Source organism: Chlorocebus sabaeus, chromosome 3 (assembly GCF_047675955.1).
Source record: "Chlorocebus sabaeus isolate Y175 chromosome 3, mChlSab1.0.hap1, whole genome shotgun sequence".
Lineage (NCBI taxonomy): Eukaryota > Metazoa > Chordata > Mammalia > Primates > Cercopithecidae > Chlorocebus > Chlorocebus sabaeus.
Genome location: NC_132906.1, coordinates 12,504,967 through 12,529,305, shown reverse-complemented (window position 1 = coordinate 12,529,305; position 24,339 = coordinate 12,504,967). Strand labels below are relative to the sequence as shown.

At 39.8% G+C, this 24,339-nt stretch overlaps 1 protein-coding gene across 2 annotated transcripts in view; it reads left to right on the top strand.

Moving 5' to 3' along the window:
• STARD13 (StAR related lipid transfer domain containing 13) overlaps positions 1 to 24,339 on the top strand; it is a 550,191-nt gene that overhangs the window by 806 nt on the left and 525,046 nt on the right. The gene's annotated exons all lie outside the window — the stretch shown is intronic.

The following is a 24,339-nucleotide window of genomic DNA, read 5'->3' as shown; positions in this document are numbered from 1 at the left end:
ATGTTGCTAACAAAATCCAGTCTTCCAGCAGAAATGTACAAGACTTTCTAATGTTTTTGTTCAAGTTTGATCGGCCTCCAAAGGTGGAATACTCAATGCTTTTAGCTAGCTCACTGACCTGTTTCTAAGAGGGCATCACTTATTTCTCTCTCACTGGGGAAAATAAGATGTTGTGCCCTAGAGAACTTAAAAGAGAAGATGTAGATGATAACCTCAAACTGCATCTATTTCCTTAAATCTTTGCCCACACGTTCCTACTCTCCTCCTTTGCTTTTATCAGATATACAGGGACTAAGTTAATTGTTACTTCCCCTGAGATCTCCAAACCCTTACTGTACCCTTTTCATAGAGAGCACCAATCTGCATCCATATCCCCCTCCACGAAAAGCAAATCGTATTCTTGCTCCATATCCTTTCTCATCCTTGATAGGGGCTTATACTTCCATGTAAGTCTCCAGGGTATATTCCCATGACACAGGCTCCCTCCTACCTACATACTGAGGTGAACCCCAAAGGACATCCTACCTAAAATCTGAGAGTGCAGCAGTAGTGGAGTCCTGGCCTGAAAATTCTCTCCTCCAGACATTTTCCTTTCCAGAACTAAGCGGCCTCACCTGACTTTAGGTATTCTCATGGCTTTATGCTTTGAACCACATGACTGATTAGCTGCGCACAGATTAGGGTAGGTACTCATTCACTGTAAGGATTAGAATGTTGAAGCTACTTTTGTCCTGGAGGGAAGAAAATTTCCCAAACAGGAATGCCATAAGCACTGTTCCAGGGTCTCTGGAACTGAGAGTGACTCTCTTGAGGATTTTTCTCTTTCTCCTGTCACTCTGTTTCTTGCTAATCTTGGCACACATTTTAAAAACGGCTCTAGCCAAAAGGTGAAGGTTCCTAAGGAAGGGAAGCTAGCGCTGTTTACTTCATGCAGCCAGGACACCCAGGATGTAGGCGTGAGGTATAGCAGTGGGCTTGGATTAGCATTCCAGTGTGCCATCGCCTTACTGAAAGAGTTATTTTTAACTTGACAACATTTCTGCACATCTGCAATCCAAATACAATGTATGTGAGGATAAATATTTAAGCAATGTGTTAGTTTCATTAACCAGACATGACATCAGAGCCATTCTCAGCAATTTCTTTTCTTGTTTTAATAAAATGAAAAGGAATAATGGGGGGAAACTAAAATATGTTACTTGTGTCAATTTAGGAAAAAATTGCCAGAAAAAAATTTCAAGATTTCTCTGTGTCTTTTACTAAAGGTGACACTTCCTTTATTGAAAGATTCACTCAGGTTCTGGCAGTTTTCATCTCTGACAGTCTGGGGTCTTTCCCTCGTGGCTGCACTCAGACCCTGATTTCTTAGCAGAGGAATGCTTTGGGGACAGTTCCCAAAAGGTAGACAAAGGCTCTGGAATTATAAACTCGAGGAATAAGATTACTCCTCTTCATTGGTCTTACTGCTATTCCTATTCATTGGTCTATGCTAAGAACCAAATCCTGATGAAACCACACCATTATAGAGCTCACATTTAAAGAATATGTCATTTGTGTGTAGAGCTAATAGTTTCCTTTGTTTTTATTAGTTTTACTTTTCATTTTTTATTGAATGAATGAAAGGTTGGCTGAAGAAATAGCTGGAATTAACTATTATGATTTCATGTCCCATTTGAAGAATATTTCATTGTAGAAATTTTCAGTAAGATTGGGTGGGAATGCAACTCTACATGAACAAACACGAAGAGATGCAATTAGACCATTTTATTTTAAACAAACCCTAAGACAGTGAGGTAAAAGAGTAATTCTGGTCTGGCTCGGTGGCTCACACCTGTAATCCTAGCACTCTGGGAAGCCGACGTGGGCAAATCACCTGAGGTCAGGAGTTTGAGACCAGCCTGGTCAACATGGTGAAACCCTATCTCTACTAAAAATAAAAAATTTAGTTGGGCATGGTGGTGCATGCCTGTAATTCCAGCTACTCGGGAGGCTGAGGCAGAAGAACTGCTTGAACTCGGGAGGTGGAGGTTGCCGTGAGCTGAGATGGCACCACTGCACTCCAGCCTGGGAGACAGAGCAAGACTCTGTCTCAGAAAAAAAAAAAGAGTAAAGGAGTTCATAATTCTGGGCCTGACTCAGTGGCTCATGCCTGTAATTCCAGGACTTTGGGAGGCCAAGGCAGGCAGATCATGAGGTCAGGAGATGGAGACCATCCTGGCTAATGTGGCGAAACCCCGATTCTACTAAAAATACAAAAGTTAGCTGGGCGTAGTGGTGCATCCCTGTAGTCACAGCTACTTGGGAGGCTGAGGCAGGAGAATCGCTTGAACCAGGGAAGTGGAGGTTGCAGTGAGCCGAGATTGCACCCCTGCACTCCAGCCTGGCGACAGAGTGAGACTCTGTCTCAAAGAAAAAAAAAAAAAGAGAGAGAGAGTTAAAAATTCTGACTTCATTCATCTATACACAAGACAAAAACTAATGTATACATTCTGTCTTATCTAATGTGGTATACTAGGCAAAATCATGTAAAGTGTTAACTTATTGCCTATACGCCTGGTGTCAACACTTAGAGGACTCACAAAGAATTTATTGGCAATTTCTAGGAGCTTTTTGCAACTCTTATGCACCTGTCCTCTCAGATGGCCACAAATGTAGGTCATAAGCACAGCCAAGCAGTACTCACAGCCGTGGAATCACACTGATTTTTAAATAATAGTAAAATAGGTCAAAGGGAAATAACACTGGGAAATCTCTAAGGATGGAGTAGGAAAATAAGAATATAAGAATATTAAACACATGTAATATTCTTGAATTGATTCTGTAGAAATGCCAGACGATGGAGAAGTCAAGCCATTTCCTTGAGAATCAATCAGCACGAAGCACTTGGAATAAAGTGCATGGATAGCGTCCTAGCTTCATGTGTCAGCACTTAGTTCAAGTAGGAGGCTGTCCCCCATTGGGGTCTTTGAACTGCTCTAAGAGGAACTTATGCATATGCTTAAATTGTCTTAAATTGGCAATATTCTAAAATAGATTATTAAAGGAATGGCTTGTAAGACATCCAAAAGAGATGCCAATGGATCCTAGAATTCAGAACAGATTCACTAAAAAGGAAATAATCCATATAGTCATATTGTTTTGTTCTTGTGTTACTAACCTGTAGATGGATAGCCTGTTATTTAGTCAAAAGTAATTTCATCAAAGCAAATTGGTCAATGTGATAAACTGGTTGCAAATAATTATTTTCCATCATTATATATTCAAGTATGGGTGATCAAACATGGGACAGCTTTATAACACTGTAAGTATCTTTAAATGTTGTTTTATAGTTTTCAGAACCTTTATTTTTGTCATTATGTGTAATGAATTCATCTTCACGTAATTACTTTGTATTGGGAAAAGTCTGAACAACTAAGGAATTGCTTAGAGGATAAGTTAAGGATTTTTAAAATTTTATTTGGTTATTTATTTTATTTATTTTAAGTTCTGGGATACATGTGCAGAATGTGCAGGTTTTTCACATAGGTATACATGTGCCATGGTGGTTTGCTGCACCTATCAACCCATTATCTAGGTTTTAAGCCCCACATGCATTAGGTATTTCTCCTCATGTTATGCCTCCCCTTGCCCCCACCCCATGACAGGCCACAATGTGTGATGTTCCCTTCCCTGTGTCCATGTGTTCTCATTGTTCAACTCCCACTTATGAGTGAGAACATGTGGTGTTTGGTTTTCTGTTCCTGTGTTAGTTTGCTGAGAATGTTGGTTTCTAGCTGCATCCATGTCCCTGTAAAGGACATGAACTCGTTCTTTTTTATGGCTGCATAGTATTCCATGGTATATATGGAAATATACCATGTGCCACATTTTCTTTATCCAGTCTAATCACTGATGGGCATTTGGGTTGGTTCCAAGTCTTTGCTATTGTGAACAGTGCTGCAATAAACATACGTGTGCATGTGTCTTTATAGTAGAATGATTTATAATCCTTTGGGTATATACCCAGTAATGGGATTTCCTGGCCAAATGGTATTTCTGGTTCTAGATCCTTGAGGAATTGCCACACTGTCTTCCACAATGGTTGAACTAATTTATACTCCCACCAACAGTGTAAAAGGGACAAGCTAAGGATTTAATAATAGGAGCAAATTATTTGAAATTGATAGGGTGGTTGAACAACAAACTATGATTGTAACATATACTATTTTAGGCTTTTAATTCATTTATTAAATTTAATTGTATTTATTTATTTAGAGACAGGGTCTTGCTCTGTTTCCCAGGCTGAAGAGCAGTGGCCCAGTCATAGCCCACTGTAGCCTGAAATTCCTACACTCAACTGATCCTCTTGCCTCAGCCTCCAAAGTAGCTGGGAATAAAAGTATGCACCACCACGCCCAGCTAATTTTTGTATTTTTTGTAGACAGGAGGTCATGCTATGTTGCCCAGGCTGGTCTTGAACTCCGGACCTCAACTGTTCCTCCTGCCTCAGCCTCTCAGTGTTGGGATTACAGGCGTGACCACAACCATCCTATTTTAGGAATTTAAAATAACATATGTATTTTACTGGAAAATAATGAATGCAAACCAGAAAACCAATGTTAAACATAATCCTATTCAAGAGGGGCTAGTCAATAACTACACATTAGTGCATGGTAGGCTTCCATATGCTTTCCCTATGACTACATATTGTCTTTTAACTACCATATGGTAATTGGAAACTTTCATAATTTTAGAGCAATCCATCAACTGTTGGACATTTGCATTCTTTTAATTAATTGCTGAACAGTTAGATTGTTTCAGTTATTCTACATTATAAGCAATGCCTAACAGGAATAATCAGCTAGAAAATAATTAGAAATTAAAAAATCAAACTATTGAGGAAAAGCAATATATGCATAAAAATATATAAGGTGCAAAATGGGTGGCAACTCAGACCAATTTTGAAAAAATACCTATCAGCATTATTCCCTTTTAACTAGACCGTTGTTTTGAAAAAATTATCTTTTTAACCAAATTGCTTTTTGTCAGATTGCTTTTAGGCAAATTGAATTTGGACAAATTAATGGGAACAATAGTTCAAGGAAATGCAACAGACAAAATACACTTGAACTTCAGTGTGGCATTTTTGTAAATCCTTCATGGTATCATGGGAGACAAGATGAAGAAATATGGGCCTAGCTAATGCAATTAGGCAGATTAATAATTGGCTGAATGAACATATGTAGAGGGTGCTTATAAGCAACTCGGGTGAGGGGATGTCTGGTGACTTATTAAAAACGTTGTTCTTGGTCCTGTCCTGATAAGCATTTCTATCAGTGTCTTGGATAAATGCATGTTTAGTAAGTTTCTAAACGTAAAGCCAAAAGGAAGAATGCACTTATGTGATGACAGCATCAAAACGAAAACAGATCTTAACAGGTTGGAATAATGAGCTCAAGCTACCTAGACCTAAGTAACAGTGACAAACATAAGATTATTTATTTTGGATCATAATCATAAGTGCACAAACACTCACTAGAAGAACTTGTACTTGAAATAAGACTTTAGCATTTGAGTTGATAGTAAATTCCATATGTTATAGACAAAAAAATGCAATGTGATCTTTGTTGACATTCTCCAATTATGTTTGTTCAATGAGTTATTAATCTGCCTAGTTGCATTAGTTCAGCCCATATTCTTAATCTCATCTGCAATGATACCATGAAGGATTTACAAAATGCCCCACTGAAGTTCAATGTGATCTTTAGTGACATTATTAGAAACACAGAGGAGGAATATAAGATACTTGGCATACTACATGCCAAGCCCTGTGCAAACCATAGCCTGTATCATAGTCCCATCCCCATGTGGCTTTCCTTGCTTTTGAATCCATATGTAATCCTTGAGCTACCCTCAGGATCCTGCAGCCCAAATGATCAGCCAATCCAGATGGTGATTACAACACTTCCCACTCCAAAAGTTCTGTTTATTTAAATGTTACTCAGACATTTGTGGGTAAATATGGAGAAGGTGGTAGTAGTTGGCCTGCCAGGGCAGGAACAATCTTCAAATCTGCATAAGTATTAAGAATAATGATTAGATTTTGTAATGAAGTATGTTTGGACGGATAGGGCTCTTGAGAGACATACAAGAATATAATAAGAAGAACATCGTCTTCTTATCATAGCAGTTAGTGAGCATGGGTAAATTCCAGATGGAGGGGAGCAAGCGGTGGAAGTCCAGAAGGACCACTGGCATTCCAGGAGATGGTGCGCTACACACCAATGAACCCAGGCACGAGAGACTGCAGAAAGCACTGGCATACTCTGATAAGGTTTAAAGACTCAGGAGGGAATGAAAATCAGAGGAGTTGCCTCTTCTGTCTGTCCTGGACAGGACTACATTTATCTGCTTAGTAGAGGTTTCTGCATTCCCTTTTTATTTGTTTCTATGAGGGTCATTTCCTGTGTCTGTGTTCCTTTACACCCATCTGCTCCCGCTGATTGTAGGCTGAAGGCTGAGTCTTTAGTCCTATTCTGCAAGCCATTCTCAGCAGGATGTGATTTCCATTGCTCCTAACCTGGTGCAACAGAAAATAAGGCAATACATGGCTGTGACTTAGAGCACAAGTTTAGATTGTGATCCGGGACCTGACACTTGCCAGTTTTGGGAAATGCATTTAACTTTTCTCTCTCTGTTTCCCCACGAGTAAAAATAGAGGTAATAATAGTTATCACCTGTCAGGGTTGTTAAGACAATTAAATAAAACAATATGTGGTAAACTACTTAGCACAGCAGCTCAACAATTCAATGAAAATTTTAATTGCTATTGTTGCCGTTTTTAGTTGGCCTCTATGCCAGCTTTCTTCACTCCCTGAAGCCGAGCAAACACCAATATAAAGGAGCACATGATCTTCAGGGCTAGATGCAATTATGAGGACTAGCCAACCATCCATGTAACAAAAGGTACCACCCAGTCAGCTTCAACAAAATTAAGTGAAGGACTAGTGCTGAGTGTCATATTTCACTCGTCTCCTCACTCACGGTTCCAGGAAACACGTTCTCTTTAGTCTCCATCTGTAATCTACTACCTTGGGCATAGAGATTACCTCTTGGGCACATGGGAGCACAATCCTATTCCTGTTCTGTCACTGCTACACAGACAGAAACTCTTCTTTTCTTGGAATTTTAAGTGAATACTATCATAAGCACCCATGTGCTTGCAATCCAGCTTGACCAATTGTCAACTCATAGCCACCCTCACCCATATTCTCCCACAATGTCCACCACTAGGTTGCTGGTGAAGTGAAACTAAGACATCATCATTTCATTTATATAAATATTCAAGTTTGTATGTCTAATAAAAGGCCCAGGTTTTAGCAGTTCAATTTTTCCTAGGTGTCCGTTTTTAATAGATATTTGCCATTTTTTAATAGATATTTGAAACAATTAGGTAGGTGCAAAGTGTTCCAGTTCAACAACTGATAAAAAGAAAACTTCAGCTGAATTAAATTTAGAAGAGTTTAATTGAGCAATGAATGATCCCCGAATTGGGCAGCCTCTTGAGCCAGAGTAGGCTCAGAGACTCCAGCGCAGCCATCTGGTGGAAGAAAATCTACGGACAGAAAAAGGAAAGTGATGTAAAGAAAATGGAAGTGAGGGACAGAAACAACCGGATTGTTTACAGCTCAGTGTCTGCCTTATTTGAACAGGGTTCAAACAGTTGGCTACATTTGATTGAAAACTCAGTGACTGGCACAAGGCTATGGCCTGCGTCTGTTTATACCTTCACATGTTATGGATCATGATGTACAGAGGAACCTTTAGGCTGAACTTAAAATATGTAAGGAGGCAGCTTTAGGCTAACCCTCATTTAACATGACTCTTCAGCATCCATTAAAAGGGATGTTTTTGTAACATGCCACATGAAAAACATTGTTACCAATGAAGAGTACTCAGGATCTTTTCACATTTTTACATCTCTAAAATTGGGATGCATTTTACAACTGATAGCAAGTGATAGTTTAATTGACAGTGTTATTTTTCTTTCTTAGTGATACATTATCTAATGGTGCATCTCACAGAGGATGGTGTCTTAGAAGTGAAGAGACGTAATGGTTGAGAAGATAAATGGACACATTCACACATGCACACAAATGTACCTAAAACTACTTGCTTAATTGCCTACATATGCATCTATATGAACTAGAAAATGAACGTAAATTTAAAGTAAAATGAGTACATGAGTTCTGAGAGAGCAAAGTAGATATTTTTGAACATTTTTCTGAAAAAAAAAAATAACAGATAAAAATCATATAGGTATACTATTCCAGCAAAGAGATAAAAATCACACAGGCATTCTATTCTCTTCCAACAGGTACAGCAACATCCCTACCATGGAGGGTAAAGCTTGAGATTCTCAAGATAATGCTGCTTGTCCCTTAATAACATCTCCATAGTCAAACTCTCCTTTTCATATAATCGCTATTGTCTGAACTTATCATCATATCTTTCAGAAGCTTCTTAAACAGAGGTAACAGAAATGGCAAGAATGAACAATATGGTCAGACAGGAAAATACATGTGGTTAATACTACATTTTAAAAAGTGCTAAGTTATATATAAGGGAAACATCTATTCAGTCTACATGTTTGGTGAACATTCTTGGGTTATTTGTGGTTAATGGAAGTAAATTCTGTCTTCACGGCATTTGTCCCAGAGTTTGGGACCTAAACTTTATCCATCTATTCATCCATCCACTTTTTAAATATATGTGGTTAATAATACATTTTAGGCCGGGCGTGGTGGCTCATGCCTGTAATCCCAGCAGTTTGGGAGGCCGAGTCAGGTGGATCACATGAGGTCAGCAGTTTGAGACCAGCCTGGCCAACATGGTGAAACCCTGTCTCTACTAAAAACACAAAAAATTAGCCGGGTGTGGTGGTGGGTGCCTGTAATCCCAGCTACTTGGGAGGCTAAGGCAGTAGAATCGCTTGAACCAGGGAGGCGGAGGTTGCAGTGAGCCGAGATCACGCCACTGCATTCCACAACCTGGGTGACAGAGCATGACTCTGTCTCCAAAAATAAATAAATAGGCTGGATGCAGTGGCTCACGCCTGTAATCCCAGCACTTTGGGAGGCCGAGGTGGGCAGATCATGAGGTCAGGAGATCGAGACCATCCTGGCTAACACGGTGAAACCCCATCTCTACTAAAAATACAAAAAAATTAGCCTGGTGTGGTGGCACTTGCCTGTAGTTCCACCTATTCTGGAGGCTGAGGCAGAAGAATGGCGTGAACCCAGGAGGCGGAGCTTGCAGTGAGCCAAGATCATGCCACTGCACTCCAGCCTGGGCGACAGAGCAAGACTCCGTCTCAAAAAAAAAAAAAAAAAAAAAAAAAAAAATCATTTCTAGGCTATAAATGTAATTTTATATGATAAGTTCTAATCAATGTATTAGTAACATTAAAACAGCAATGCAAAATGAATTCAGAGAAATGTTGGCTATTTCTCCTGAGATCCATGGAGGTGATCTAGAAATTTTCCTCCGTTTGTAGATTAGGAAGCATTCCCAGAGATTCTATAAGAAGGCTGGGGTCAAAGGAATGTATAGACCTTACCACATGACCTAGTCTCATATTAGCAGCAGCTTCTCTTTCTTCAGGGACAAGTCAGAGGTCATTTTGTGCCTTGGTTCATTCCAGGTCCCTGTGGTCAAGCATGGATTCTACTGACATGTGCAGCCCAAGAATTTACACTGAGCCCGCTGAATGACATTGACTTAGGACCTTCCCCCTTGAGACTCTCATTAACCAAAAATTATGGCGCCGAGGAGACCCCGGGAGACAGTCAGAGCTTGGAGTCCATTTTATTTTTAGCTTAATGCTTCCCTCTCCTCTCATTTAAGATCAGCCTTTTCTGAATGGCTGCCTCTGAAAGCCAGAAAGCTTTCAGTTGATTAAACAGCATTAGTTCACCTCATTATTGGAAGAAAAATAGGAAAGTCAAAATAAAGATGCATGTTCTCCTATAAGAGAAGAAATTATCCTTGTTAGTAATTCCTCCATTGTCTGAAATAATCCCATTAGGCATTGTCTTTCCATCAAAACTAACCAGCACAAAGCAACAGGCAGGAGAAGGGAGCTTGTGAAAGAAAATATTGCTGTCATTTAGCTCCTCGTCAAGAGAGATAACTTAAATGGTCTTACTTCTTAATTAAAGGTACAAGAGTAGCCATTAATTCTTGACCATAACAAGATTAAATATTTGTGTATTGTTTTTTCTTATGTTCTGTCCTCATGCAGACAGCCTCCTGCCTGTCTTGTTGCATTTGGTCAAAAGCTTATTTGGGTTTTTTAAATTGTATGCTCCTTCAGAATATGAAAAATGCCACAGAGCCACTTCTTTGAAAATGTATTGTACAAATTGCATAAAACATCAAGGGATTCTCGTTTTCTCCAAGTTCAGTCACCACTCAACAAGGGAGCATTAGATAAAACATGATCAAGAAATTCCCTTAAATAAGAAGCAGGACTTCACCTTTGAGGAATCTGGATTCTGTTGTTGGATGCTTCCTTGATAGACCCCTGACCCTGAAATGTTCTCCACAGTAACAGGGTCTCCACTTCCTGTGTCCCTCATTCGTTCTCATCATTGTGACGTTTGCAACACAGTTTACAAAACGTTTCTCACAGACGATCTTATTTTATCTTTTCCGTCAGGATGAGCAAGGTAAGTAAAAGAGTCAACAGTTTTTGGCCGGGCGCGGTGGCTCACGCCTGTAATCCCAGCACTTTGGGAGGCTGAGGCGGGCGGATCACGAAGTCAGGGGATCAAGACCATACTGGCTAACACGGTGAAACCCCGTCTCTACTAAAAATACAAAAAAATTAGCTGGACGTGGTGGTGGGCGCCTGTAGTCCCAGCTACTGAGGAGGCTGAGGCAGGAGAATGGCGTGAACCCGGGAGGCGGAGGTTGCAGTGAGCCAAGATCGCGCCACTGTACTCCAGACTGGGTAACAGAGCGAGACTCCATCTCAAAAAATAGATAAATAAATAAATAAAGAGTCAATAGTTTTTTTAAGTTTGGTAACTGAAGTTCAAAGCAGGCAACTGACTTGTGTGAATTTCAACAAGAACAAGAAATGAAGCCAAGAGTGAAATTGAAATCCGTGAGATTTCTTCAAGGTGAGAAAGAGCATTGCTAAATTTCATCACATGCAGCAAACTGTGAATGCGTTAAGTTAAAAGGAGTTTTCACCAAGCCCAAAGACAACACAGTTCTGTCAGTTTTCACAGAGAAAACCCTCAAGTGAAAAGTACTATTGATGCAGAACCCCTGCTGCCAATGTATTCTGTCAAGTTGTGACACCAGAAACTCAACAACAATTGTAAAAACAAAGTAAGTGCATCTGCTACTAAACCCTTATTTAGTGTAGTGTTGTATGTGATAGTGGACCACAAAAAGGAAATGGAAAGAGTGAAAAGAGCCTCCCCGAGCAGGTTCACTGGATGGAGTGGAAATGCGAGTTGAGAAATGAGTATCTCTTCAGCATTCCTACGTTTTCCCCCTCAGATCCTGAGTGGAAACTGGAAAGGATTCGTGTTTACTTGGATCTAGGAAAATTCTGTTTTATCTCTGATAGGACTAAGACAAAGCAGAAATGAATACCCTCCCGTTTGTACAACCCGGCTTGCATTCCTTCCTCCCCGCAGAGGAAGCATTTGGACGCTTCCCTTCCCGTTGGAAGTTGCCAGCCTCTCTTCAGAGAGGTGAGGGCAGAACTGGTCATTACGGAAAGTGTCGGAGGAACGGTGCCACAGCTTCAGGTTCAGGCAAGTAAGACAGAAGCTGAACTCATTAAGAGGCGTTTGGAACCCGGAGTTTCTTGTTTTCCTGTTGGAGAAACTCTAAACTTTGAGAGTGTCCAAAGTCGATCTGAGAGAGCCTTTCTGACTTGCTCCCTCCTGCTCTGCTATCCACCTGACCACTCTGTCTGTTTTTTTCTGTCACAGAACACTTGGGCAATGTAGAAAACAATAAGACACAAGTAAAATTCCCTTGTAGTCATACTCCCTTATTAGATAACCTCTGTATGTCTTTGTAATTCTTCTCCTACTATTTTAACATAATTGATCCCAAACTAAATATAATTTGCACTACTCCTTATTAGCTAAATATATGACAAAGGCATTTCCTCATATTTTAAAAATTCATCATAAACATTGTTTTATTGGTTGCATACTATTACTATTTCAACTTTTTCATGTACAAAATGTAATAAACTATACCCTAGCAGCTAAACATTTCATTTTCTTGCAGAATTTTTATGTTTCAAAATGCTGATTATTATTTTTTGTCTACAAAGTATCTTGGATCTTTTAAGGTATCTTTAAAATTGAAAATAGTTTTAAGATTTCTATCATTGAAAGAATATGGTTGGCCAAGCACGGTGGCTCAAGCCTGTAATCCCAGTACTTTGGGAGGCCGAGGTAGGAGGATCACTTGAGCCCAGGAGGTTGAGGTTGCAGTAAGCCATGTTCTCACCACTGCACACTACACTCCAGCCTGGTTGACAGAATGAGACCCTATCTCCCAAAAACAAGAGAAAGTAATACTGTTTGATACTAGAAAATTTTCTAGAAAGGTTGCATCAATTCAAACTACTGTTAGCAGTGAATGGGGATAAATACCTCACCTCACTCTCACCAACACTGAATTGTATATGTTCTCAAGACTTTGCTAAGTTTATAGAGAAAACAGTGTCTCATTTTAACTTGCATTATTGTTTACTTGCATTATTGAAACCAAATTTTGGGGGGGAGAGGGTATTCATTAGCTTTTTATATTTCTTCCTTGGGAAAACTGTATGTCTCCTTACCTATTTGACCAATGGGGTTGTTACAGCTTTCAAATTAATGAGTGTCAGCTTTAAAAATTCTTTTTAACCTTGTGTGACCTTTTATCTCATGGCAAATAGAGAGGGGGTACAGAGCATGGTGTACTGCCTGCTCCCACAGATTTTTCTTTGTTGCCTGCAGTCTGATAAAGAGAGGGAGGTTTTCTTCCCATAGAACTAGACTGGCTTGTGACCATGGCATGAAAATGGCAGAACATGAAGTTAACGTGCAGGTGTTTGATTTGTGGAGAATCACAGAGAAAATCAGATGTAACTTGCACCTTGACCAGGCACACACTTCACCTGGGCCTCCAACAAGGCTGTTTGGGCCTCCATTCCAGTCCTTCCATTACAGCATTTTCAAAACAAAGCAAATTTTTACTTCATTTTTATACAACCTGTAAATTGTCTGTATACAATCACATTAACAAAAGTGTAATGACTCTAAACTGATTGGGAAAGCCAAATAGATAGTTTGGTGGTTGGGCAAGAAATAAATAACTTTTTTTTTTTTTTTCTGAGACGGAGTCTCGCTGTGTCCCCCTGGCTGGAGTGCAGTGGCATGATCTCAGCTCACTGCAAGCTCCTCCTCGCAGGTTCACACCATTCTCCTGCCTCAGCCTCCTGAGTAGCTGGGACTACAGGCGCCTGCCACCATGCCCGGCTGATTTTTTGTATTTTTTAGTACAGATGGGGTTTCACCATCTTAACCAGGATGGTCTTGATCTCCTAACCTCATGATCCACCCACCTCAGCCTCCCAGAGTGCTGGGATTACAGGCATGAGCCACCGCACCCGGCCGAAATAAATTACTTTAATGAAGACATATTTGTGAACCTATATGTATATTAGAATATAATCATAATTTTCTTTTTTGCCAGGAGATCATCTTGCTGGTTCTTCCCCTCCTTCTCCCTTGCCCCTCCATACATAGATACACACAAATGTATACTACCCAGTTGATATGGTTTGGCTGCATCCCCACCCAAATCTCACCTTGAATTGTAACAATCCCCATGTGTCAAGGGCAGGTCTAGGTGGAGGTAATTCGATCATGGAGGCGGTTTCTCCCATGCTGTTCTCTTGATAATCAGTGAGTTCTCACGAGATCTGATGGTTTTATAAGTGCGTGGCATTTCCCCAGCAGGCACTCATTTTCTCTCTTGCCACCCTGTGAAGAGGTGCCTTCCGCCATGATTGTAAGTCTCCTGAGGCCTGCCCAGCCCTGCAGAACTGTGAGTCAGTTAAATCTCTTTTCTTAACTACCCAGTTTTGGGCAGCTCTTTATAGCAGCGTGAGAACGGACTCATACACCTGTAGCGTACCTACATGCACTACAGTTTTTAGGACTAACAAAATTGAGTATGTGTCAGATCTAGACTTGCTTTCTTACTTCCTCTTCCCTTGGCTTGTCTCACAAATCCTGCATTTCAGGTTAACCACCTGGGACGGTAAACTACTGATGTCTGCCTTTGCGTCCAAAGGAGAACCACTGTGAGAGGCAAATCCTCATTATCTCTTGTTCTGTATTCCTGACATTACAGTTTATCCTCCAGTTTAGGTCATTCTATATCACCAAGTTCAGCCCCTATCATGATAAGTGGCATTTGTTGATGACACTATGAGATCCTATTCTTTGAGTAACGTTCATGCAAGAAATCTAAGGAATAATGTTGCCAGATATAATATAAGCCACCCAATTAAATGTGAATTTCCAGATAAATAACAAATAATATTTCAGTATAAGTATGCTCCAAAAGTCACATGGAATCTATTTACAAAAAGTTATTTGTTGTTTATCTGAAATTTAACTTTGTATGTATGTCTTATTATTTTTCTTTGCTATATTTGACAACCCTACCAAGAAAGTGAAGCCATTAGGAATCTAACAGCACAGGCCAGGCACAATGGTTCACACCTATAATCCCAGTACATTGGGAGGCCAAGGCAGGAGGATCACTTGAGGCTAGGAGTTCAAGACCAGCCTGTGCAAAATAGTGAGACTTTGTCTCTACAGAAAATAAAATAAAGAATGTAGCCAGACATGGTGGCTCTCACCTCTATTTCCAGCTACTCAGGAGACTGAGGTGGGAGGATGACTTGAGCCCAGGAGTTCAAGTCTGCAGTGAGCTATAATTGCACCACTTCACTCCAGCCTGGGCAACAGAGCAAGATCTTTTCTCTTGAAAAACAAACAAACAAACCACAGCACAAATCAAATAGTTACTTAGTGTCCTACCTCCCTGACAGTACAGAGAGAACCACTGCCAAATGTTACGATCAAAGGAAACAACTGTACTTCACCAATGGTCTACACCTGATCAGTACCAACAAGGGAAGGTCAAAAGCAAATAAGTCAGATAAAACGTAAGATTTGGCAACTTTCCTACTGACGTGGAATTATTGTAGTTAGAGAGGTTTTAACAATTGGAGAGATGTTAACATTTAGAGAAGTTCTAACTGATAGAAATATCTTTTTAAATAGTGAAAAACTATGAGAACTAGCACAGGTAACAGCACTATTTCAGAAAAACAGAATCTCACTTACTGTTATTGACATAACAAAACATGAATTCAGCTAAGAAAACCCGCACAAGTACAAATCAGTAAAAATAAAAACCATGGTTCTGCTTGGGCTGGGGTGTTGTTGGGAAGGCCCTCGTGAGCAGAGCGTAGCTGGCCTGGCCACACCTGCCTACCTGGCCTCTTCTCCCTCAATGTTCCTCTGAGGACCCCTCAACTTTTCAAACTCTCTATTCAAACATGGCATTGGCATCTCTGCAATTTAATGAAGACTGTTATCAAAGAATAGTATGTGAAACATACCAGGTATGATTTAAGCCCATGAGTAATCAAGATTTAAATCCTTTATTTTGGTTGTAGACGTAGTTTCCCAGCTTGTAGCATTAGACAAGCATTAGACATTGAATTTTCTCATAAATGGCATAGTTTGGAGGTAAGGGAGAGACAGTCTGGGTTAGCTCAGAATGTCATTTTCTTGGAGGAAAAACAGCTGCAACTGATGCCCGAAAGATAAATTTTAAAACATAGTTTTCCCCCAAAATAGGAACCTACTGACTTCATTTAGCATGGGTTTTCCCCACGCACCAAGCAAGCAAGCGAGCAAGCAGTTCTGTAGCAGATAGCAGCTGGGTGTCTTTCAACTCAATTCAGTTCTGGTGCTATCTGTCTGGAGACAGTGTTAGGTCCCACAGGTTTGGGGCTCAGGCCCACAACTGCTCTGACTTCCAATGCCAATCAAAAGTCCCAGGTTGGCTGGGCACAGTGGCTCACACCTGTAATCCCAGCACTTTGGGAGGCCAAGGCGGGTGGATCACAAGGTCAAGAGATCAAGACCATCCTGGCCAACATGGTGAAACTCCATCTCTACTAAAAATACAAAAATTAGCCGGGTGTGATGGTGTATGCCTGTAGTCCCAGCTACTCAGGAAACTGAGGCAGAAGAGTTGCTTGAACCTGGGAGGCAGAGCTTGCAGTGAGCCGAGATGGTGCCACTGCACTCCAGGCTGGGCAACAGAGCAAGACTCCATAAAAAAACAAAACAAAACAAAACAAAAACAAAAAAAACCACACACACACCCAGGTTGTGGCATGTGCTTCTGACCAACAGGCTATAAATTGGAGTTCACATACTCACCTTTTTGTGTTACATTAATTTGCTATAGTAGATCACAGAACTCAGGGAAATGCTTTTACCAGTTTATTACAAAGGATATTACAAAAGGACGCAGATGAACAGATGCATTAGGGATATGAGGTAAGGGGCAAAAAGCTTCCATGTGGTCCCTGGGCTTGCCACCCTCCAGGAACCTCCACGTGTTCAGCTACCAGGAGGCTCTCCAAACCCTGTCCTCTGTGCGTTGTAATGGCAGCTTCATTACGTAGGCAGATTGATTAAATCACTGCCCACTGGTGATCAATTTAACCTCTAGCACCTCTCCTCTTCCCAGAGGTTGGGGAGTGGAAGTGAAAGTCCCAATCCTCTCTCTAATCATGCCTTAGTCTTTCTGGCGACCAGCCCCCATCCTGAAACTACTTAGGAGCTACTAGCCATGGGCTTAGCATACTAAAAGACATCACTTTGAAGATTCTAAGAATTTTAGGAGTTGTTTCCAGGAAAGGGGGACAAACACCAAATATATATTTTGCAATATGACAGTCCCTGGTATCTTCAGCTGGTGAAGGATCATTGGGATGAAAAGTGAAAGGTATGTTGAGAAAAAGATACTCCAGGCTAAGAGTCAGAAACTGTCCCTAAATTGACAAGTGATTTCACTTTTTAAAATTTGAATTTCTTATTTGCCACAAGAGGAAAATACTAACTAATCTATCTCAGAGGGGCTATGATATTATAGAAACAAAAACACTTTGCAAAGTTAAAAGCACCACATAAACAAAACAATCATATTTGTACCAACCGAGTTCATGGCAGCATTATTCACAATAGCAAAAATGTAGAAGCAACTCAAGTGTCTATCAGTGGATGAATGGATAAACAAATTGTGGCATCTACATACAATGGAATGCTCTTCAGCCTTCAAGAGGAAGAAAATTCTGACAAATGCTACAACATGGCTGAACCTCGAGGACATTATGCTAAGTGAAATAAGCCAGACACAACAGGACCAAATTTGTAGGATTCCACTTAAATGAGGTACCTAGAGTCATCCAGTTTGGAGAGACAGGAAGTAGTATGGTAGTTACCAGGGATTGGAGGAAGGGGCGTGGGGAAGTATTATTTAACGGGTACAGTTTGGGATCATGAAAAAGTTCTGGAGATGGCTGATGGTGATGGTTGCACAACAATGCAAGTGTACTTAAAGCCACTAAACTGTACACTTAAAAATAGTTAAAATAGTGTATTTTATGTAATGTATATTTTGCCACAGTCAAAAAATACACTATACACCATAAAATAGAAAACCTGCTTTATAGAAAAACACCCATAATCATCAGCAGTAATGGTAGATTTACTAGTGTAAGTAGTAGTATGAATGGGTAGGTTGAAAAAAGCCTTCATATTGATTGAGTTTATGTAGAAGAGGAAGCGCAACTACTCACTGCCTTATAAAGTGAGGAGGCAAGATGGCCTTTGGATAGTTATATCTAAACATTTTGAAGGATGTTAGTGATGCTAAAGGAAGTTTATATACCTATGTTATAAGAGTAAGTTAAAGAACTACATCTATTTCTCTGTAGCTCATCCCAAACATGTCCCCAAGTTCAGGAAAAAGCTTAGTATGCTTGCATATTTTCTACACTTTGAACTTTAAATCTGCAGTTTCAGAGACCAGACTAAGTTAAGTCCTCTGCTGCCTGTAATACCTCCTGTGCTTCCAGTGTTCCCTGATGATTTTGTAAGGTCTGTAAGGACAGGAATCCTGTTGACTCCTTCAACACTGAATACACAGTGCCCAGAAGAGGGCCTGCCACTTACTAGATGCTCAATAAGTATCTGTTGAATGAATCAGGTGTCGGGGGACAAACGGCGGAATCCCGTTTAAAGAACATGTTAGAGCACATAGGCTTTGTGATTCTATCACTCTAGTGGTGGACATGTTCTACCATCTGTACGCTCAAGAGCCTCTCGAGAGCTGCAGGATTCAGGGTGCTCTACGGACAGTACCTGGGGAAGCAGGATCAGGGAAGACTTTGTCCAGCCACAATTGTCCCTTGCAGGTAAGTTCCAGGGATGTCTGGTTTAGATGAACCAGGATTTAAGGATCTGAGGATTCTCTTCTCATTAGAAGTTCACCCCCTTGGGAATATGAGTTTCCATAGAAATTAAATTATTCTGAGGACTTCCTGTGTTACACATCCATAATAAGATTCTCCTGGCAAGTCAGAAAGTCCAGGAATGATCCCAATTTCCATTTGTGGTTTAAGATTATCTGGCACTAAAGCTGCCACTAATGTCTACATGACCAATGAGGAATGACAGCTAGACCTAGTTTAACCAGCCTTGATTGGGAGAATCAATTTTTATGGGAAGTGTCCAGATTTTTAATTTTTTACAATATTTGTAAGGCAAACAAAAAATCTGTGAACCAGCTTACCTGAATATATTAAACATTGTGAAAAGCTTTCAAGTCCTTTAGATATTTCTTAGATTGATCTTCCCTTTCTTTCCTTTCATTCTTCTTCCATTCCATCTTCTTTCCCTCCTCCCTTCTACCCCCTTTCCCTTTCTTCCATCCATAAATATTATTGAGAAGCTACTATGTCCAATGAATATTTCTAGCACTGTGTATACAGCAGTGAAAACCAGACTATATCAAATCAGAGTTTAGATTCTGTTGAGGTGGGAGGGGAGACAGGTAATAATAAATTTAAAAAATCATTAGAATACATAGTGATAATTGCTATGGAGAAAAATGAAGCCAGAAAGTGGGATAAGGAGCAGGGGAGATGTTGCCCACTTAAGTAGAAAAGTGGGGAGGAGAACAGGTGCAAAGGCGTGTGGCTGGTGTGGACCAGAGTTGTGGCACTGTTAGCTTACTTAAATTCTTTGCCACTAAGAACCTCTGCTTCTAATATGTTTCCCATTTTCAAGCATATTCTTGCAAGTTTCTCTGGGGTCAGCTGCAGTATTTCCCTGAGGATTTCAAACCTGCAATGACAGCAACAGTTCTGGGAACCAATTCCAGAACGTCCTTCTGGCTGTTGCTATCTTGTGCTCATATAAAACTTTGCCAACAATTTGCATTTGTGAATTCATTCACTGATGCATTTATTAAATATCTACTATGTTCCTATTACTATATAGAATTCTTAAGAGTCAAAGATGGAAAAGAGACAGCCTCTGTTTTCCAAAGGGCTTACATTTAGTACTAAGGAACAAAAATTATCATAAATAGGTGAAATAAAGTGTCTCCAGTTCAATAAAAATATATACAAAGGGAATTAAATGAGGGAGTGATCACTCATAACTGGAGAGATTAGGACTGGAATGGACTGGGAGGGGAGAGACTAGAACTAAGAATGCATTAATTTGAGAGCATCACCGTGATCCACAAAGTCACCATTTTTTACGGACTTGCCTGTCATTAAATTTTGACTGTAGTATATTGGCCTCCTGGATTGATGTATTGGAGCTGGTCATAGAAAAATACCATCAATTCTTGGCAATAATTATATTTTTCCTCTGAAGAAACTATTCATTGTCTCAGCTCTCATTTCAGTTGCATAATATTTAGCCAGAATTTTAGTCCATGCAATTCAAAAGAAGTTTATTATTGTTGTTTATGCCCATCCACTAAAGAGTAACATTTACATTAGAGTTAACCTCTCACTAATAATTACTTCTGAATTTAGAAAGACATTAGGGATTAGGTCTGCTTGTCCCATTAAATTCAATTAAAAGAAAGGAGGATTCTTAGCTTGTATTTCTAAAGCATTCAGATTTGTAAAATGCCATGCAGTTATTTTGTGTATCTAGTTCTTAGCACACCTCCAGGGATGAAGGATGGGACAAGCAGACTCAGAAATGAGTCACATCATGAGGTGTGGCTTGTCAAGGGCCACAGGGCCAGGCACTGGAGAGACAAGACAAGCAGCAGCTAAGTCTGAGGCTGGAGTATTATTATTTCTATCAAAGCCTCCTTCCATTCAGTCAGCTACAGAACACCCAGTGCTGTGAGAAAATCAGATAGAAGTATTTCCAAAACTTTCCATATCTGACTAACCAAAGTAAAATCATGAATTAGCCTAACAGCTTCTGCGCTATGGCAGAAGAGTTCACAGAAATGTACCTGTTTTACTTTTTAATAGATTATATTTTAACACTCTTTATCTTACTCTATTTGAGTTTTTGAGATGTGATTCACATTATATAAAATTCACTCTTTTAAAGTGTACAATTCAGTAGTTTCAGTATATTCCCAACATTGTTAAATCACCACCACTAACAAATTCCAGAGCATTTTCTTTTTCTATTTTATTTTATTTTATTTATTTATTTATTTTGAGATGGAGTCTCGCTCTGTTGCCCAGGCTGGAGTGCAGTGGCGTGATCTCGGCTCACTGCAAGCTCCGCCTCCCAGGGTCACGCCATTCTCCTGCCTCAACCTCCCAAGTAGCTGGGACTACAGGTGCCCACCACCAGGCCTGGCTGATTTTTTGTGTGTATTCTTAGTAGAGACGGGGTTTCACCGTGTTAGCCAGGATGGTCTCGATCTCCTGACCTCATGATCCTCCCATCTCGACCTCCCAAAGTGCTGGGATTACAGGCGTAAGCCACTGCGCCTGGCCAAAGCATTTTCATTATCCCCAAGAAGATGCCAGCCCCCATTAGCAGTCAGCCCCCATTCTCCCCTTCCCCAGGCCCTGGCAACCACTAAACTACTTTCTGTCTCTATAGATTTGCCTATTTTTCACATTTCGTATCATTGAAATCATACAGTATGTACCCTTTTGTGTTTGGCTTCTTCACAGAGCATAATATTTTCAACTCTCATCCATGTAGTAGCATGTATCAGTACTTCATGCTTGTTTATGTTTGAGTAATACTTTTATTCTACTTGTCAATTCATCAGATGATGGATATTGGGTTGTTTACTCTTTGGGTTATTATAAACATACAGGCACATGTTTTCATTTGTCTTGTGTACATACTTAGGAATGGAATTGCTGGGTCCTATGGTAACTATGTTTAACTTTTTGAGGAACTTTCCCCAAGCGGCAGCACCATTTTACATTCTCACTAGCGATGTATGAAGATTCCATTTCTCCTCATGTTCACTAACGCTCGTTATTGTCTATCTTTTTTATGATAACCATTCTAGTTGCTGTGATGTGGTATCTCATTGTAGTTTTGATTTGCATTTCCTTAATGATTAATGCTGTCGGAAATCTTTTCATGTGTGGGTTGGCCATTTGTATATGTTATTTAGGGAGATGTCTATTTAAATCATTTGCTTATTTTTAAAAATTGGGTTATTTGTCCCTTTATTGTAGAGTTGTAAGAGTTCTTTGCATATTCTGGATGTTAATCCCTTATCAGATAAGTGACTTACAAATATCTTCCTCAATTTTGTGGTTTCTTTTCACTGTCTTGATAGTGTCCTCTGCAGCACAAAACTTCTAATTTTTATAAAGTCCTATTGATCTTTTTTTCTGTTTTGCTGCTTGTACTTTTGGTGTCATATCTAAGAAACTAGTGCCTAATTGACCACAAAGATTTATTCCTCTATATTTTGTTCTAAGAGCGTTATAATTTTATTTCCTACATTTAGGTATTTGGTCCATTTCGAGTTAATGTTTGTATATAATATAGTTTTCCTACTTCATTCTTCTGCAAATGGATATTCAGTTGTCTCAGCATCATTTGTTGAAAAGACTATTCTTTCCCTCATTGAATGGTGTTGGCATTCTTGTCAAAAATCAATTGACCATAGAGGTATGGGTTTATTTTTGGATTCTGAGTCCTATTCCATTAGTCTATATGTCTATCCGTACTGCCACTACCACACTGTTTTGATTACTGCAAGTTTATATAATAAGTTTGAGAATAGGGAAGTTTGAGTCTTGTAACTTCGTTCGTCTTCCTCAAGAGTATTTTGGCTATTCTGTATCACTTGAATTTCCCTGTGAATTTTAGGATCTGCCTCTCAATTTTTGCAAAGCACACGTCTCGGGATTTGATAGAGATTACATTAATGAAAGTGGGTCGGGGAATAATTCGAGACAATAACTGTGAGACACCTGTGGGAATCAAAAGTAGGTAATTTTTTAAAATCACAATTTTTTACTAAGAAGAACAGATCTCAGATCTAAAATACTATGTTTCTTGCTACACCTCTAACTTTTTAAAACACAATAAGGAAGTTGCTTAGTAAAGCTTTGTGATAAAAGCCAATGTTTTTGGACATGAACAAGCTCAGAATTATCCTTGATATTATCCACCTTGTCTTAGTCCATGAGTGTTGCTGTAACAAACCACCCAAGACTGGGTCATTTAGAAACAACAGAAATTTACTTTTCACAGTTCTCGAGGCCGGGAATTCCAAGATCAAGGTGCCAGTAACATGAGTGTCTGGCGAGGGCCACTCTCTGCTTTTAAGAAGGGCTTCCCCCAGAGGGGACTGACGCTGTGTCCTCACATGGTGGAAAGGCAGAAAGGGGGCTCTGGAGCTCACACTAAGCTTTTTATAAGAGGACTTCCTGCATTCACAAGGGCAGAGCCCTTGCAGCGTAATCACATCCCAATAGGCCCACTTATTAACATCATCTCTTTGGGAGTTAAGTTTCAACATATTAATTTTGGAGGGACACACACATTCAAATCATAGCATGCACACCTTCATCTGTGGTACTGCTTCTGTTTTATCCCTCCGGGACCAATTACTGAATTTGACTTTTACACAAGTTCTTCTTTGAGTAAAGTTTAAGAATTCAATTCTCAGATCCCTCTAAGTTAAAGGGCCAAAAGGCATGTGACTTTAAAAGGTAATGTTTTAAAAACTGGAGTCATGTCACATTCCGGTGTGGGACCAAATAGGCTCTACCGCCAAATAAAAAAGTGTTTGTCACCCTTCATCCCCAGTCAGAAGCAGTTGAGGCTGCAGTTTTGTGTGAGTGTCTGGATTTGGCGCTTAAGTGGCTGAGAGTAATTCCTGTGAGCCAGTAAAAGAAGGGAATATGAAATTTCCCTGGCCAAATGTTTAGAAGGTATGACAAATACTAAGAATAAAACTTTAGACAAACTATACTTACAATGACTATTAATTTTTAATTTTTATTAATTGGGCTGGTTTGGGTTTTATTTTTATTGCTTCCAACTGTCTTTAAAGTCAGAGTCACTCACGGCGGTGGAATGTGCTGGCTTCTTTCTATTTGCCTGAGAAAAAGATTTTGTTACCTCTTTACCCTAACTACCAAGGTCAATTTTTTTAAAAAAAATTCAAAAGTTAAATTACCAAGCCCTCATCTCTATTTTAAAGTGTTTTGACACTAAGTGTTTTGAGGAAAGGTAATGGATGGGGATAGTCATTAAACTAATATTTATTTTGAACCTATCATGTGACATGCTCTGGCTTAGGGCAGGAGGTATTACAATGAAAACATGCTGACGAGATCCCTTTATGATGTTTATATTCGGTGTAGCCAGAGAAATGACAAACAAGTAAATTATAAACACTAAAAAGGCATATTACATTAAGTGTCTCTAATGAAATACACAAGATGACGTTATGGAAAGTAACTGGGGAAGGTGGGAGGTAGAAGGTGATTAAGACTAGCAGAGAAGGCCTCTCAAAAAGATCATATTTGAGTTTAGACCTGAAAAATGAGAAATGAAAAGCCAAGAAAAGTCGAGAGAAGTGCATTTCAGACTGAGAAAACAACTATGAAGGGCCTTTCACCAAGCAGTAAATATGCAATAAATGTATGTTAGTTAACCTCGGCCAAACCCCCAAACAAAATACAGTAACTACAATTTTGCT